This window comes from Polyodon spathula, chromosome 60, assembly GCF_017654505.1.
Source record: "Polyodon spathula isolate WHYD16114869_AA chromosome 60, ASM1765450v1, whole genome shotgun sequence".
NCBI classification, from domain to species: Eukaryota; Metazoa; Chordata; class Actinopteri; order Acipenseriformes; family Polyodontidae; genus Polyodon; species Polyodon spathula.
Window position 1 is genome coordinate 953,159 of NC_054593.1, and position 16,540 is coordinate 969,698.

The 16,540-nt window shown below is 39.3% G+C and overlaps 1 long non-coding RNA gene across 1 annotated transcript in view; it reads right to left on the reverse strand.

Moving 5' to 3' along the window:
• Positions 1-8,303, reverse strand: part of LOC121307901 — a 25,844-nt gene extending 17,541 nt beyond the window's left edge. The window contains exon 1 of the long non-coding RNA XR_005948397.1: positions 8,121-8,303. This is a non-coding gene — a long non-coding RNA (uncharacterized LOC121307901). The remainder of the gene's footprint in view (positions 1-8,120) is intronic.
• Positions 8,304-16,540: the final 8,237 nt, after the last annotated feature.

The following is a 16,540-nucleotide window of genomic DNA, read 5'->3' on the forward strand; positions in this document are numbered from 1 at the left end:
CTCTCCAGTATGAATTCGGTGGTGTGTTTTTAGGTTTCCCAAGTGACGGAAGCTTTTTCTACACTCGGTACATTGATACGGCTTCTCTCCAGTGTGAATTCGCCGGTGTCTATTTAGATGGCCTAACCGACCGAAGCTCTTCCCACAGTCATTACATTGATGTGGCCGGGATATGTGTTCTGAACCCTTAAACAAAAAGTCAGTAGACTCCCCTTCAGTGTGGCCAGGCTCCAGTTCAGTCTCTTGTTTAATGTGGACAGGCTCCAGTTCAGTCTCTTCCTCTTTAATGTGGACAGGCTCCAGTTCAGTCTCTTCTTTAATGTGGACAGGCTCCAGTTCAGTCTCTTCTTTAATGTGGACAGGCTCCAGTTCAGTCTCTTCTTTAATGTGGACAGGCTCCAGTTCAGTCTCTTCTTCTTTAATGTGGACAGGCTCCAGTTCAGTCTCTTCTTTAATGTGGACAGTTCAGCTCCATGTGGACAGGCTCCAGTCTCTCCTCTTTAATGTGGACAGGCTCCAGTTCAGTCTCTTTCTTTAATGTGGACAGGCTCCAGTTCAGTCTCTTCTTTAATGTGGACAGGCTCCAGTTCAGTCTCTTCTTTAATGTGGACAGGCTCCAGTTCAGTTCAGTCTCTTCTCTTCTTTAATGTGGACAGGCTCCAGTTCAGTCTCTTCTTTAATGTGGACAGGCTCCAGTTCAGTCTCTTCTTTAATGTGGACAGGCTCCAGTTCAGTCTCTTCTTTAATGTGGACAGGCTCCAGTTCAGTCTCTTCTTTAATGTGGACAGGCTCCAGGTCAGTCTCTCTTGTTTAATGTGGACAGGCTCCAGGTCAGTCATCTCCTGTTTAATGCAGATAGGTACCAATTCCAGAACCTGCTCCTGTTTAATGTAAACACACTCCATCTGTTCTTTGGCTTTCACCTGGATAAGGAAGTCCTGAAAGAAGAAAATAAAATGAAGTGTAACAATCTGTTCTCTATTGGTGTGTTTACACTTACAACTCAAACCTTACACTTACATATTCAAAGATTCTTATGATTTGAGCCCCAGTTTACACTTGAGCACAGTCCTAGGCTGGCTTTGGCCCCGTATGCGCGTGCATAGCCCCTGAACTACAGTGCGTGCCCGATGACATCATATCAACCACCCCTTGTGTGCAGACATTTCCCCTCCCAAAACAGAGACGGAAGCCTGTCCTTTGTGTCACTTGTGTGTTTCTACTTCAAGGTGGTCATTCTGTCCCCACTAAGACTTCATTTTGCCATCAGAAATGGAGCGGCGCATTGAAAACATGCTTATTGGACATTTAAAGAAAAGGTGTTACTGTCTACATATCTGCAACTCTTAGGGTGTCACATTGCCTGCTGCTCTGGATAACAAATTTTATGTTATACTTTGACATTTGGACAAATCGTTTTTTTTCTCATGTCAGATCTGGTGATCGAAAAGCACTCCGTGTAGATTTCTACAAAGCCATGCAAACTCCTGAAAACTCTGAATTGCAGAAGTCTAGCACATGTTATGAATCAGACACTTAAAATAAGTTGCATATTTACTTGTGGTCATTTTACCAACTTTTTCTTCTGTGTCTGTTGCATGCAGGATGTAGAGCGGTCTGTGTTACAGGCAGGGGGCCAGGCCGCCGTGCGCGCTACCGGCAGGGGGCCGGGCCGCCGTGCGCGTTACAGGTAGGGGGCTGAGCTGTCTGTGTTTGACGGCTATAGTGACAGTAATGTTATGGAAGTCACTTACATTTAAGGCTGTGTCCAAAGGTTCATTCGCTAGCCAGGGATTCGAAGATCGCTGTAAACCTTCGAAGGTTCAGACAGGTTCATGCACTGTATGTTTTATTTTTTCATCATATTAACAGAAACCGTTTGACAATGTGTGAATACTATAAATCACACATTAAAATGTCACTGGCATGCAAAATTTGACATACTGGTTTGCATAACGATTATTACCTTACCACATCGTTACACATTACATACAACTGGAGCAGGGTATAACATCCAAAGCAGTGGGCTCGTACCTCTAGTGGCTGTATTGTTTCTGTAAAATATACACTGAATACCTTGTGTACAAGATAGAGAAGAGCTATGGTAGAAGGTTTGAAACATACAAAATACACAACACAAATCATTTTAACTTTGAAAACTGAGCACCGTCCACCCCAGCTCGTGTTATCCAGAGCCAAACCTTTAATTTCTTCATTCGCCATCTCAGCAGAAAAGCATTGTATAATGTAAGCTGTATTTATAGAAATATCTCAAAACCACTCTGATGTTTGGGATTGTTTTTGTGAAATGCCCAGTTGAATGCAAACTGTACAAGCAACTTGTATCATGGAGGTATAAACAATCTCTGGGGTCACTTGATATATTAGTATTAATATTTTTGGTAGTAGTAAAAAGTGACTGATAAGCTGCAGTTGGTGCTCCTGCAATGCAAACTGGACAGATCGCAAGCAGCATCAATTACATGGAAATAAGCAATGTATTTTAATTTACATTATAAAAACATGATTACTGTTCTACATAATGTATTTTTAAACGACATGTGAATGTTTTATTCCATTTATATGAATTACCTGTAAAAGAAGATTTTCAATCAAATACAAACAAGTACCTATGGTGACATCACCAATAAATTATGCAAATAAGTACCACAGAAGGTTCTAATTGGGGTTCTAATCCCCTTCGTTGCAGCCCTACTTACATTAGAGTCCAGTGGAAATTACACACACCGGATGTTTTTAAAATGATAAAAATTGTCAATGTCTTGGCTTGCTTTACATAAAATGTAAGTGAAATCTGATAAAGATATAATATTTTGGCATTATATACAAGCACCGAGGTGATTTATCGTGAAAGGCACTGTATAAAAAATAAAGGTTTATTGACTGGTTGAAGACAGGTTACCAGATTTCCAGTGAAAAAGAATTGATTTTTTTTCTTCAAAAAATTGAAGCTGTATCAACTCTGAAGCAGTTGCAATAACTGTATATGGGCAATTCCATCATTATGGGTGTGACATTTAAACACAATGTAACTTTGCAACCACACACAGTGACTCATTTAATGAATTAAAAGAAACATTCTATACTATTTAGATAGTGTTTTTTATACTATGTACTGTTAAAATTACAAGAATAAAATTAGTCTCTCAATTTTTTTTTTGTTGTTGCATGTTCTCAAATCTGATTTGTGGGACCTGCATCCAAGACATTTAACGTCATTTTGTAAGAAATACTTCCCCAAAATCATATGAATTAATAAATCAGGTTTAATGTTTTGTAGCACTTTGCCCTATAAAGACGGGCTATTAGAAAATTCACGGCACACTAAATAAATAGCAGAGTAGTTGGAGAGAGAAAGAGAAAGAGAGAGCAGCAGTTGTTGAGAGAGAAGGGGGTAAACAGGTTGGTGAGAGAGGGGGGTGAGCAGCAGTTGTTGAGAGAGAAGGGGGTAAACAGGTTGGTGAGAGAGGGGGGTGAGCAGCAGTTGTTGAGAGAGAAGGGGGTAAACAGGTTGGTGAGAGAGGGGGGTGAGCAGTAGTTGGTGAGAGAGGGGGGTGAGCAGCAGTTGTTGAGAGAGAAGGGGGTAAACAGGTTGGTGAGAGAGGGGGGTGAGCAGCAGTTGTTGAGAGAGAAGGGGGTAAACAGGTTGGTGAGAGAGGGGGGTGAGCAGTAGTTGGTGAGAGGGGGAGCAGTAATTGATGCAAGAGGGGGTGAGCAGCAGTTGGTCAGAGGCGTTAGTCATGTGACATAGCGTTATGGATGTGACCGCCTTATCCATGTGACAGTGTTATGGATGAGACAGTGTTATTCATGCAACACTGCGTTATTCACGTGACACGACATTTCTCATGTGACACGCGTTTCTCATGCGACACAGCATTACGGATGTGACGCAGCATTATTCATGCGACACAGCGTTACAGTTGCGACGGTGTCTGAACATATGAAATTAATTACAATCTTGTTCTTATATATAAAAAAATAAGAACTTAATTTTTTTAATATCATGAAATACAAATAATTGTGATTACACTTGATTTCATTTGTATTATGTACAAACTACATTGCGCATATGGGGCACAGAGACAAGATCAGGTTTCCGTGAAAAAAACTTGTAGGACTGACAAGATTAATAAAAGCTGTATTATATTTATATTCTTAATTAATTAACGTTCAAAAATATTAATGAAAATATCTCTAATGAGGTTCTCTTAACAATGCTGAATGTAGAAGGCTCTTCTGTGTAAGAATGCAGTATTCTCTGAATGCTTTCTGAACTGCTGATAAAATTACCACGACCTGCCAGCACAGGCAGAGTGGGAGAAACACTACAACAGGAACTTGATTTATTTCTTTATTTAGCACTGCGGCCAATCGGATTACAAACACGCTCCTTTCCCGGGCTGAGAACACCAGTGCAGACAAAAACAGAGAGAGAGAGAGAGAGAGAGAGAGAGGGGAGACACAGGCTGCAAGCAGTTAAACTGAGACTAAACTTGAATTATTAAACAAAAACATGTAAACTGGCACAGAAGTAAATTCAATAAAAACGTCAAGTTCATTGTGAGGGTGACACCCTCACTTAATATTTTACAGCACTGTGGGGGGGGGGGGGGGGGGGGGGGACAAATACATACAGTAACTGATTTAATAAATACTAGACGTGGTTAAAAAGAAGCTAAAGGCTGAACGCTGATCTCTCCCTCAGAGAATGACGAGGACGGCATGAAATTACTGTAGTAAAGAAATACAAGTCCTGTATTAATTTATCGGGTTATAATTAACGTTGTCTAAATTGCGTGGAAAAGTTAGCGTCTGTAATTAGTTTTATGTTCACTGAATTGAAGTGCACTTACCTTAACTTTGGCAAACTTGGTTCAAAGTTTTTAATTTGCATTGAAACAGCGCGCTCTGAGCGGCAGCAATGCTTCTTGGTGCCATATTGGTTGGAGGCTCTGTTAAAGCCTTGGTTTTACCGTATTACTGCTAAACAAGGCACAGGCAGTTTTCAGATCCATATTCTATGTACTAGGTATTAGCTGAGACTTTACCAATGGGGAGGGAAGCCTTGTTGGTTTTTAAATGAATATTTTTAGAATTGTAATAAGTTTTGGATGGGTACTGTGATTTTTAGCCACTTATTTATATTGCTGTCACTTATTATTCATCTGTGGGATTTTTGAATGTCACTGTTAAGATTTGAAAGTATATTTGAATATGAGAGGCTGTGTGTGATGCATAGTTCATACACCCTAGGCTCATATCTTGTTAAGCACTTTGTGATGGTGGTCCACTATGAAAGGTGCTATATAAAAATAAAGATTTAAGATTATTATTATTATTATTATTATTATTATAATGGAATGTTGTGTCTGAGCTGTGCTTGTCTCAGTAGAGGGGGAGGAGTTAATTGAGAAGGTTGTGTGAGCTGTGCTTGTCTCAGTAGAGGGGGAGGAGTTAATTGAGAAGGTTGTCCGAGCTGTGCTTGTCTCAGTAGAGGGGGAGGAGTTAATTGAGAAGGTTGTCCGAGCTGTGCTTGTCTCAGTAGAGGGGGAGGAGTTAATTGAGAAGGTTGTCCGAGCTGTGCTTGTCTCAGTAGAGGGGGAGGAGTTAATTGAGAAGGTTGTGTGAGCTGTGCTTGTCTCAGTAGAGGGGGAGGAGTTAATTGAGAAGGTTGTCCGAGCTGTGCTTGTCTCAGTAGAGGGGGAGGAGTTAATTGAGAAGGTTGTCCGAGCTGTGCTTGGCTCAGTAGAGGGGGAGGAGTTAATTGAGAAGGTTGTCCGAGCTGTGCTTGTCTCAGTAGAGGGGGAGGAGTTAATTGAGAAGGTTGTCCGAGCTGTGCTTGTCTCAGTAGAGGGGGAGGAGTTAATTGAGAAGGTTGTCCCAGCTGTGCTTGTCTCAGTAGAGGGGGAGGAGTTAATTGAGAAGGTTGTGTGAGCTGTGCTTGCTGTTGAAAGTGAACGACTGGTTGCTGAAGCCAGGTTGTTCATTTCAAGCCTGTACAGGATAAGGTTTTGTTTATTGTATTTTATTTCTTTTTGCACAAGTTCTTAACTGTTCAGGTGCTGTATTTTATGCACTGTTTAAGTACAGTGTTAAGTGCAATAGCAATAAAGACATTTCCTCTTTGGACAAATCCAATCATTTGCCTCTGAGCTCTTGCAACTTTGCCATCTGACCCTGAGTAATCCTAGCATGCATCTTGAATGGTTATAATAATGCGTTGCAAAATGCAAAGTGCAATCCAAGTGCTTTGAATGAAGTGACTGAACTAACACAATGTCACTTCAGTTTAAAGGTATGTCTATTTGGTTGATCTTACAGTAAATCAATGAATTACAAAACATTTCAAAAAATAACCCTTGCATGCAGTGGACACATGCTTTCAGCAAATTGCCATTAGCTGTGTCATTTTAACGAGCGGCACGTCACAGTGCTGGACGTTTTACTAATGAGGAGCGTCAACATGAACAAAAAAAAGTGTAAGATCAGCAGATGACAGAAAACACTTTAATCCCCATTAAAATGAGCGACAGGATTGTTTGGTCTTGTGATCTGTTCATATGGTCTCATGACAAAGTGCTATGGTGCCCTTTAGTGATTACAATTAATATTGAGCTTGTGCATGAGAAGATTACTTTGCAATCTCATCAAGCTTACTACCAGTCACGCAAAGAACAGCCACGTCCAGAATATTAATCTGGGTACTTACTATTAAGGGTCAACATTTTTATTCCATAACATACATTTTAAAAAGTTAGCTTTGCAGAGAAAGTTTGAAAAAATATATAATGCAGTACACAACTTTTATAGAAACTTTACCAAGGAAATGTTAGGGCTGTGACATTTGGTTTTATTTAAACATCATTATTTTGAATCACTAAAATATTCCCCTTTATCCCAAGACAATGTAGTAACAGGAACTTGGTGTTACAAACCCAAAGTCAAAATGTGACATTTACAGGATGTGTGACTTCTGAAAATGTTGCTTTAACAGTAACTTTAAATGCCTGTAAAGTAAAGGCACAAAGAGATCAATAATAATAATAGAGCCTGCATTGATACACACCCTTCAGTACAAATACAGGAAGACAGGCTTTAGATAAATGCAGCGTTTCTTTTCATGGAATTGCCCTGATACTATTTTTACTTATTAAAAAGAGGTTTAACTGTTTGGAATGTTACTGCCAGTATTGATCTGAGGCACCTCTGTGCGCAGAACAATAACTTGCATAGTATTGCTCATTTCAGAAAGAGTCGCACAGGAGTCCTGGAAAAGATCTATTGAAAACCGAATTTAAAAGCAAGTGAACAGCCCCTTTTTTAAATCTGTGACAATAACAGAGATTAATTGTATTGTAACGCGCATTATGTGCTAAAAAAAAAAAAGTTGAATGAAAAAAGAAAGCGAAACGTATGCCCTGCGCACACTATGCCTTTAAACCGGTTTCTCGCGAAGCAATATAAAAAAAAAGAAAAAAAAACACACAACACTAATTTGATCGAGTTTAGAATCTAGGTCTCCCTCAGTGTTTTAAAATTATACCAACAGAATAAAACTAGTAAAGACAACAAAGACGCGCCTTATTTAAAGTATATTTCAAATCATATTAAAAGGGCAGAAAGCCAGTGTCGGGAGGGTGTATAACAATGGGATCAGCGCAGTGTTAACGTTTTAGAAAGCGCTCCTGTTACAATCATTACTCTACACTTGAACGCACTCCGCAGTCACTGAAATAATTATTTGATACTGAAAACATATTTGATCTCGTTTTTAAAAATCCCCGATCTTTGCTCCTGAACTCCGATTTCAGATTGCGAGACTGCACGCTGTCTCGGGAACAAAAAAAACAAAACATGCGCGACAAAAACCAGGCGGACCGGCCAATGCAATCTTTACATGCGAGATGCTTTCAAACCAACCTCAGCCTGTCTGGAAACCCGCCAATCTGTCAGCACTGGGCCCGCCGCTTCACAAACACAACACACACAAAACAAAGCGCTCCTACCCACACCAACCCGGCCCTTCCAAAATAACACCAGATAACAGCTTTCTGTAGTTTGAAAACACGTTGTAAACTCAATAAAGCCTCGCTTACCTCCTCTCTGCTCTCCCTCAGTGTCTGAGCGGCTCCCCCTTCAGCGCTGCCAAATAATTTTACAAAAACCCGCCCACTTCTTCCTGAAAACGCGCCAAAACCCGCCCAATCAGGAGTGTAAATCATGACATCACAGTCACCTCTGAGGTTGTTCCCCATTGTAACAAACAGCAACTACACTATTTTCAATTGCAACTATGGGTCAATTGCAACGAATTTGCAGAGAGAGTACGGAGCTGCGTATTAAATTACTTTTTTTTTTTTTTTTTTTTTTTTTTTTTTTGCTTTTTTTGCACAAAAAACGTCAATGGGGAGTTTTACCGCGGTTTGATGTTTGTTTTTTCTTCATTTTCGAATTCTAGATTTAAAAAAAACAGACAAATGAAAAGAACAAACAATATTTCCAGTTTTCCAATTTCTAAAAACGGTTAAATAAAATAAATACGGGGGGGGGGGGGGGCTGATATCTATAAAGCAAAGGAAAAGAACAGAACAATCTATTTACAATTATGTGCCCAGAAAAAGTTAATCTCCATTGTGGAACTCGCCGAGCGGCTCACTGTTGTGGAGTCCAGCCCTACCTTTTCTTATTTTGCCTGTCACTGAGGCTGCAGACGCGCAGCCCCCTGGCAGGATCAAACCGCTATTGTTTCCAACAGACAGCCAATGGGGAAAGGCTCCCTGTCCTGCTTGCAGGATCACGAATTTTTCGATAATAGGATAAAAATACCAATGTGGGGGGGGGGGCTGAGATGTTTTTCTCTGGATCATTAGCTAACAAAAATTGATTGGCACATGAACCACAAAAAAGCCTCTCTTTTTTAGCACACAAATTAAAGGGCACGTGTTAAAAAAAAAAAAAAAATCTATTACAATTATTGTGCACAAAAATAAATCTCCATTGTGGAAATGATGAGCGGCTCACCTGTTAGTGACTCCAGCCTCTCTCATCTGGAACCTGCCTGTCACTGAGGCTGCAGACCGCGCAGCCCCCTGGCAGATCATACCGCTGTTTCCACAACAGGCAGCCAATGGGAAGGCTCCCTGTCTGCTTGCAGGAATCACAAGCTTTCTGATTGGCTGAAAGCACATGATTTGAGGGCACCATAAACTACTCACTATCTGCAGCGCCCAATCACAAAAAAGTAGAGACACAAATAGGATAGTAATATAAAAACATACACTGAGTGTACAAAACATTAGGAACACCTTCCTAATATTGAGTTGCACCCCCTTTTGCCCACTGAACATCCTCAGTTCATCTGGGCACGGACTCTACAAGGTGTCAAAGGCATTCCACAGGGATGATGGCCCGTGTTGACTCCAATGCTTCCCACAGTTGTGTCAAGTTGGCTGGTAGTGGATCTCTACTCCAAATAGCTCGTTCCATCTCATCCCACAGATGCTCAATTGGATTGAGATCTGGTGACTGCGCAGGCCACTGCAGTAAGCTGAATTCACTGTCATGTTTGTGGAACCATTCCTGGACAATCCTAGCCTTGCAGCATGGGGCATTATCCTGCTGAAAAAATCCATTAGCAGATGGATACACTGCTGCCATGAAGGGATGCACCTGATTGGCAATGATGTTCAGATATCCTGTGGCATTCAAACGTTGTTCCACTTTTATCAAGGGGCCCAATGTGTGTCATTAAAACACACCCCACACCATCACACCACCACCACCAGCCTGCAATGTTGACACGCGGCATGATGGATGCATGTACTTATGTGGTTTTCTCCCTACCCTAGTCCTCCTATCAGCGTGAAACAGCAGGAACCGGGATTCATCAGACCAGGCAGTGTTTATCCAATCCTCCAGTGTCCAATGTTTTCGTTCCTTAGCCCACTGCAACCACAATTTCTTGTGTTTTGCTGTAAGAAGTGGAACTCTGATAGGTTGTCGGCTGCCATACCCCATTCGTGTCAAGGTAAAACGAGTTGTGCATTCTTTTATGGATCTTTTGGCACCAATGTTGTACTGGACTGTCATTTGACTAACTGTAGCCTGTCTATTGCTCTGCATAATTCGCATCAGCCTCCTTTGGCCTTTCATCAATGAGCCATTTTCGACTATGTGCCTGCCGTTGGCTGGATGTCCTTTGGGTGGTGGACCATCCTTGATACACACGGGAAACTGTTGAGCGTGAAAAGAGTTTTTGCCACTGATCAAGACAAAAAAGTCCAAAATGTTAAAATGAAAAATAAAATCTACAAATGGTAGACACGCGGGGTAATAAACCCTGCACTTCAGGGTTGTCGTTCCTCCGAAGTATTCCCGAGCGTCCCGTTAGTGCTCTAAAATACAAAAAGCAGATGGGTTAGCAGGTCAGCCCACAACATCCAGCTTTTTACATATTTGCCCTTACTCTGGTCCCATCGCAGTTGAATATGTGACTGATTGCTGTACTTGATTTTCCACCAGTATTTCCAGTTGTCATAATGTAACTGTTACTGCAACTAGAAATACTGCCACTTTGGAGGAGCCAGTCAGCTCATCAGTGCTGGTCTGGTTCCTAGTAACCGGTTGTAACCAAAACTTTGTCAAATCGGGTTTTAATTTTTTGCCAATTCAGGAGCCAGTAACTACGCTAACAAAATAATTCCATCTCATGTTTCTAATTACCGAAGCATTACCATATGCTAATAGGACCGTGTTAAAGGAACAGAAGGAAGGCAGTGTGCTGGACAGAGGTGAGCGCATGTTTCCACACTCGTCTGTTGGGCACGGGAATACGCTATAAACATCACGATGATATGAACGTGTTATATATGTTATTATGGAAACAAAAAAAAAAAGAGGCTTATTGCTTGTATGTTTTTGCTGCAAATTGACTATGGTGATGAAGTATATAGGTTTGCATCACCATCAACGTTAGATAAACTGGACTCGCTATATCATGCAGCATTGAGGTACAATACAAATACAAGATTGAATACTCATCATTGTATATTATACGATTTGGTAGGCTGGACTTTGGCTTTATGCAGGTTGAAGCACTGGTATATTCTGATATATAAGGCTATTCAATGTAAATTATATGAATATACTTATTTAAATGAAAAGCTTATAGCTTCCCATAGTAACCATAGCCTCATATCTCATTCTTTTTTGCATTTTAAAATCCCCGATGTGTGTACGGAGGCTTATTTTGCTTATTATGCCCCATGGTCCTGGAATGAGTTCCAGTCCAAACTAAAGCTGCAGACCCAGATATCTTTATTGCAATTTAAGAGTAAACTGCATGATTTCGTGACGGAGAGTTGGAATTGTTTTAAATAGTTGACTACTTTTTGTGTATTTTGATTATTGTTTTAAATTTGATTTGCCTGTGTCTAAATTGTATTTTATTGTTCTTGTTGTCCGATTGACTTTCTGCTACCTGCTTGGTTAGGTCTCGCTCGTAAAATAGGTTTTAATCTCAATGTGACTACCTAGTTAAATAAAGGACAATAAATAAATTATATATTTATTTATCTATCTATCTATCTATCTATCTATCTATCTATCTATCTATCTATCTATCTATCTATCTATCTATCTATCTATCCTGGTATTGACTGTTGATTTACTAAAAAACTAAAACAAACAAAAAAAAAAAAATAGGTAGATATTGCATAGTCGGCAACCAGTTTGGGTTCATACACGTAGTAATGTATTTGTGCAGTTTTTGCAAAGGCTTTGCTGGGCACACAAGCCACTGTCTTATATATTATAGATTATAAAACAACGACTTGTGTGTCTAGAAAAAAAAACTGGTTTTCTGAATAAGGTGTCTAGAAGGGCTAGTATTCCGATAATATTAAGGGGTATTCGGTATCACATTTTCAGAATACCCTGTTTACATGGCATGGAAGCTATTCAAATTTCTCCCTATTCCGAATACAACTGGAATCCTGATAGAACAGGACAATTGGAACAGGTGCCCAGATAGCAATATGGGTGCAGTCAATTGCACCTACCACACGCGGCAGGTTCGCAACCTCATAAAAACCCTGCATTATCTCCTCTGTTTGCCCTGGTACTGGGGAATTTAATATGTTCCTCAGCACGTCGCAGCAACGCGGTTATGAACCTGTCAAGGTGGCGGGACACTGCTGTATCACCTGCTACCTTCTGGAAGGTCTGGGTAGCCAGGATACACATAGAGACAGACACTACCAATTGCTCAGACAAGGCATGACTGCGCAGGTTTGTTCTAGCCAGGTCGCCATACAGCATGTGGCATAGATGAGTCGAGACGATACCTGGACACGATTTGCTCATTGCCTAGCTCCTCATATGTGTGTCGAGGCCGCTGCACCCTTTCAGTATATCTTCGCCTATGTCGGGGTTGCTGTTGCTGGGTGTGCCTTGCATCATTCACATCCACATGTCGACGGAGATGCTGCATGCCACCCACGTTTCCCATTGTTGCCTGTTTGTAGTCAGTGCTGGCATGGTAGTGTGTGCAGAGTTAACGTAGTCCTTTTACAATCCTTATTCTGGGCATCACAAACCTGGTTTTATGCTTGGCGCATACCTTCTAATATACCAGGATCACGCAGACCCTGATTCTGCATTGAGACCTGTTTATATTGGAGAAACATTGTACATGCTTTAGCACTTTTTTAATTGGTAAGGCAGTCTTAGTTTCTGAGCTAGTGAAGTATTGCCTAACTTGAGTATTTCCAGGGCAGAGATATCAAAAGTAAACTGGATGTTAGTTATAACAGCCACCTTGTTTAATGTAGTTATTGTGACCCAGCTGGGGAGGTGCTGATTCACTGTATTGAAGTGAAATTGTGCCAATAAGGTGTGTGTAACATGACATAAAAGTACAGTAGATGTGATTCTGAAGTAATAAACAACTTCCCATTCTACACAGACATGTTTCAGACAGTATATGTGATGCTTCAATTTCAAATTCGATTTCCATTCCTATTAATTGATATTAGACAATTACATACTATAAAAGTTAAGAGTATGAAATGTCCATATATTTTTGACAGCAGTCTCTTTTAAAGTCCTTTTTTGTGCGTTATGTGAAATTAGCCATTTTTTAACTCTGGACTGTAGTTCAATGTAAAATATCTGCTGTCGACTTTCTTTAAATGGATGGAGTAACGACAACATTTTCACTGCCCATTAAAAGCACAGCCAGGGATCCTTGTTTTGAGTTATTTACAGGTTATTGAATAAGCAAAGTAACTTGACTTGGATTCATCTGATGTCAGTACTTGATGGCTAGTTGTTAATTAGTAATGTTAAACTATTGTAATGTTGGAATGTATTTTCTATTGTTTTGGTCAGGTTACAATATTTGCACTAATAAGATTATTTTATAAATGTTATTTGTGAGAATTAAACAGATGTAGAATATTTAGGTTGCTATATAATAGGTGTTATTTTATTTTGAATACACTACAGCAAAAATTATTATTTGGTTGTTTGCGCAATATTATGCTACTGTTGTTTTAATTGGAAGAGAGACGCGCTGTGACGTTGCTGCTGCTCATTGAGTTCTGTATTTTAAAAAGGGAAAAACCTGTGCCTAAGGGAATAGGGTACAGAGGGAAGAAATCTCGTCTTGGACATTGTTTGAACACTTTGTGAACCCGGCTAAACTTTACCGGCTTACACTGTTATGCTGTCTGCTTGTGCACACGCATGTGCCTTTTACTCTTGGTAGCGTAAGGGACCAGAGTTCGGGTAATCGAATACACAAAAAAGTTGCACCCTGTGTATTCAGATAGGAAACTATTCGAAATTCCCACCCCTATAATAATAAACACTATTACAACAATATTCATAATACAAAATAATAGCAATCCTATACAGAGCGTTGTCGCTTGTGTTCCCTCTCCCAAGTCAGCGCCAATCTTGCTGAGTGATACCAGCGAGTCCTGGAAAGATTGTGAATGGCATTTTTGACCTGAACACACCGGATCCGATATCAAAACATTAGACAATTCGACCGCGTATCTGGGTCTCCATCGGGACATCTTCCTGTGAGGCTGGATATGATGTGAGCGCAGTGTTGAATTCACAACAAATAAAGCTGCTGTTTGATCTGCAAGTCTGGGAAACTGACGCCAAACAAGGCAGAGCGTTACCTTTTTCTCCCTGTCACAATGAAGCCTCCACTCCTAAATGTTCGTCTTTACTTTTATGATGTATTGATTTCAGCGATATTGATACAGTTTTTTTTTTTTATCATCGATTTAATATTATATAATATATTACACTAGTTAAACGTAACCGGCGGACCTGTGGTACCTTTTCAATTAAAGTCTGTAAATTAAGGTTAGTCTATCCTTCCGGTCGGATATGATATGGGGAGATTAATTAACAATAAGCTGCCTGAGCTAATGAGTATCTAAGTTAATCTTACCGATAAAAACTGGAGCTAGAGTGGCCTACTACTTCTTCTCTGTTATTTAGGAAATATTATAAAAACCATGTTTTCGTGTAAAACACGACTGTGCGTAAAACACGTCTTTGACCAGAACTGAATCAAAGTAGGTTGTGCCTAGCACAGCATTTCAGTCGTAAACAAGGTTCTCCATAATCTGACTAGAGAAAACTATTATATAAGAAGTATTTTAAGATTCCACATAATTAAGTTTCAATTAAAGTCTGTGTAAGTTAAGGTTAGTCTTAATTGAGCTAGTTAAAATACTATTCATCAATTAGAAACCACTACTTATCAATTTAGCAATATTATAAAAACCATTAGCTGTAAAACAAGCACAGAAACTGACGCAAAGTAGTTTGTGCTCTTAGCAAATCCACAATAATGAAGAAGTATTTGAAGACTAATTCAACTAAAACGATGGAAAGAAGTGGACGTCCCGGGAAAATTACGCCTATAGCATGTAGAATTGATCGAGCAGCTCGCAAAAATTCACAATTAACAGCAAAGGATTTAAAGAAACATCTGGCATAGCAGCGCATGAAATAACTGTGCAAAGGCATCGAACACAAAGGCTGATACGCGACCTTAATGTGAACCACATTTGACAACAATTCAATAATTAAAAAAGCATGTGTAACCATGACAACTCCCTGATTGTGATCCATATATAAGCATATCAGCAGAAATTATTACCACACTACACTTCTAACTTATTGTTATAAGCATTTTTTTTATTTGAAAAGTTACAGTTTTAATATAACGTTTGCGTTACAATTGTGTGATCATTTAAGCTGTTATGCTTTATTTGTCTTACTTTTCAAAAGGTATTTATAACAGAACTTAAACCAACCATATAATATGAAATATAATTCCACTGTTAGATCTCTTTAATTATATATATATATACACACACACACACACACTACAGCTTATGTACGTTTTTTACCACAATGATGTGCTATAATGATGCTCCAGTCAGTCTGCCCGGCTGCACCTGAACCATCTTGAAAACACGAAGCCTCTAATCAGCTCATTTGTAAAAGTTAGTAAAGAATTGCGCTCTATAATATAACGAAGCTAAATCTGAACTCCCAGCCTGTGCAGCGAGAGAGGGAGAGAGGGCGGGGCAGAGAAGAGGGGGAGACGCTGCTAGGCAACCGGCTCCTGAACGTTCCACTCAGCTGAGCAGAGACCGTTAGGATTTAAAAATGCGAAAGTTCCGAGCGGCGCTTCGTTAAAAGAACATACCGTTGCTGATATTATCATTTTGAAGATAACCATATTTTAAATGATCAAATAACACTGTATATAACAAAAAAAAAAAAAAAAACTTCAGTTCCAGACCGTTTTCTAACAAATTAAAGAAGGTACTTATTTATAATTAGTGTGTTTGTTATGGTATTAAGACTAAACGAATGTGGTACAGTTTGGAGTGTAGTTTAGTTATTTATAAAATGTAGTGTTTCTTTTTTTTAATATTAATGTTTTATTGTTTTCACAAAATAACATCCATACATTATCAGTTCACCTGCTAGTGTAATAAAATCACAAATATTAGTCAGTAATTCACACATAGACACGCTGTGGTAATTTGAAGTTAAAATGAAAGGCTCGATTGCACTTTAACCAAATAAATAATTACATTAATAACGGTATGAAACAAAAAATACGTTTTGAAAGCTCATACGTATTTAAATTACAAAATGCGACCCGTTTTAGAAATGTATTTATATACTAACTGCCATGTAAATCTAAATTATATTTTAAAAACTTTGAGGGTCAGACTAGCACAGATGATTTATAAAATCCATTCCTATGTTAAGAAACTGTAACGCCACATTACTTAGCACTCGAGAAATTATTTGTAAATAATTAGTTATGAGATTATTTAGATAAATAATCAGAATTATGGATGCATGGATTTTTTTTATTAAAATATAACTCATATATATATATATATATATATATATATATATATATATATATATATATATAGACTGTGTGTGTGTGTGTGTGTGTTTC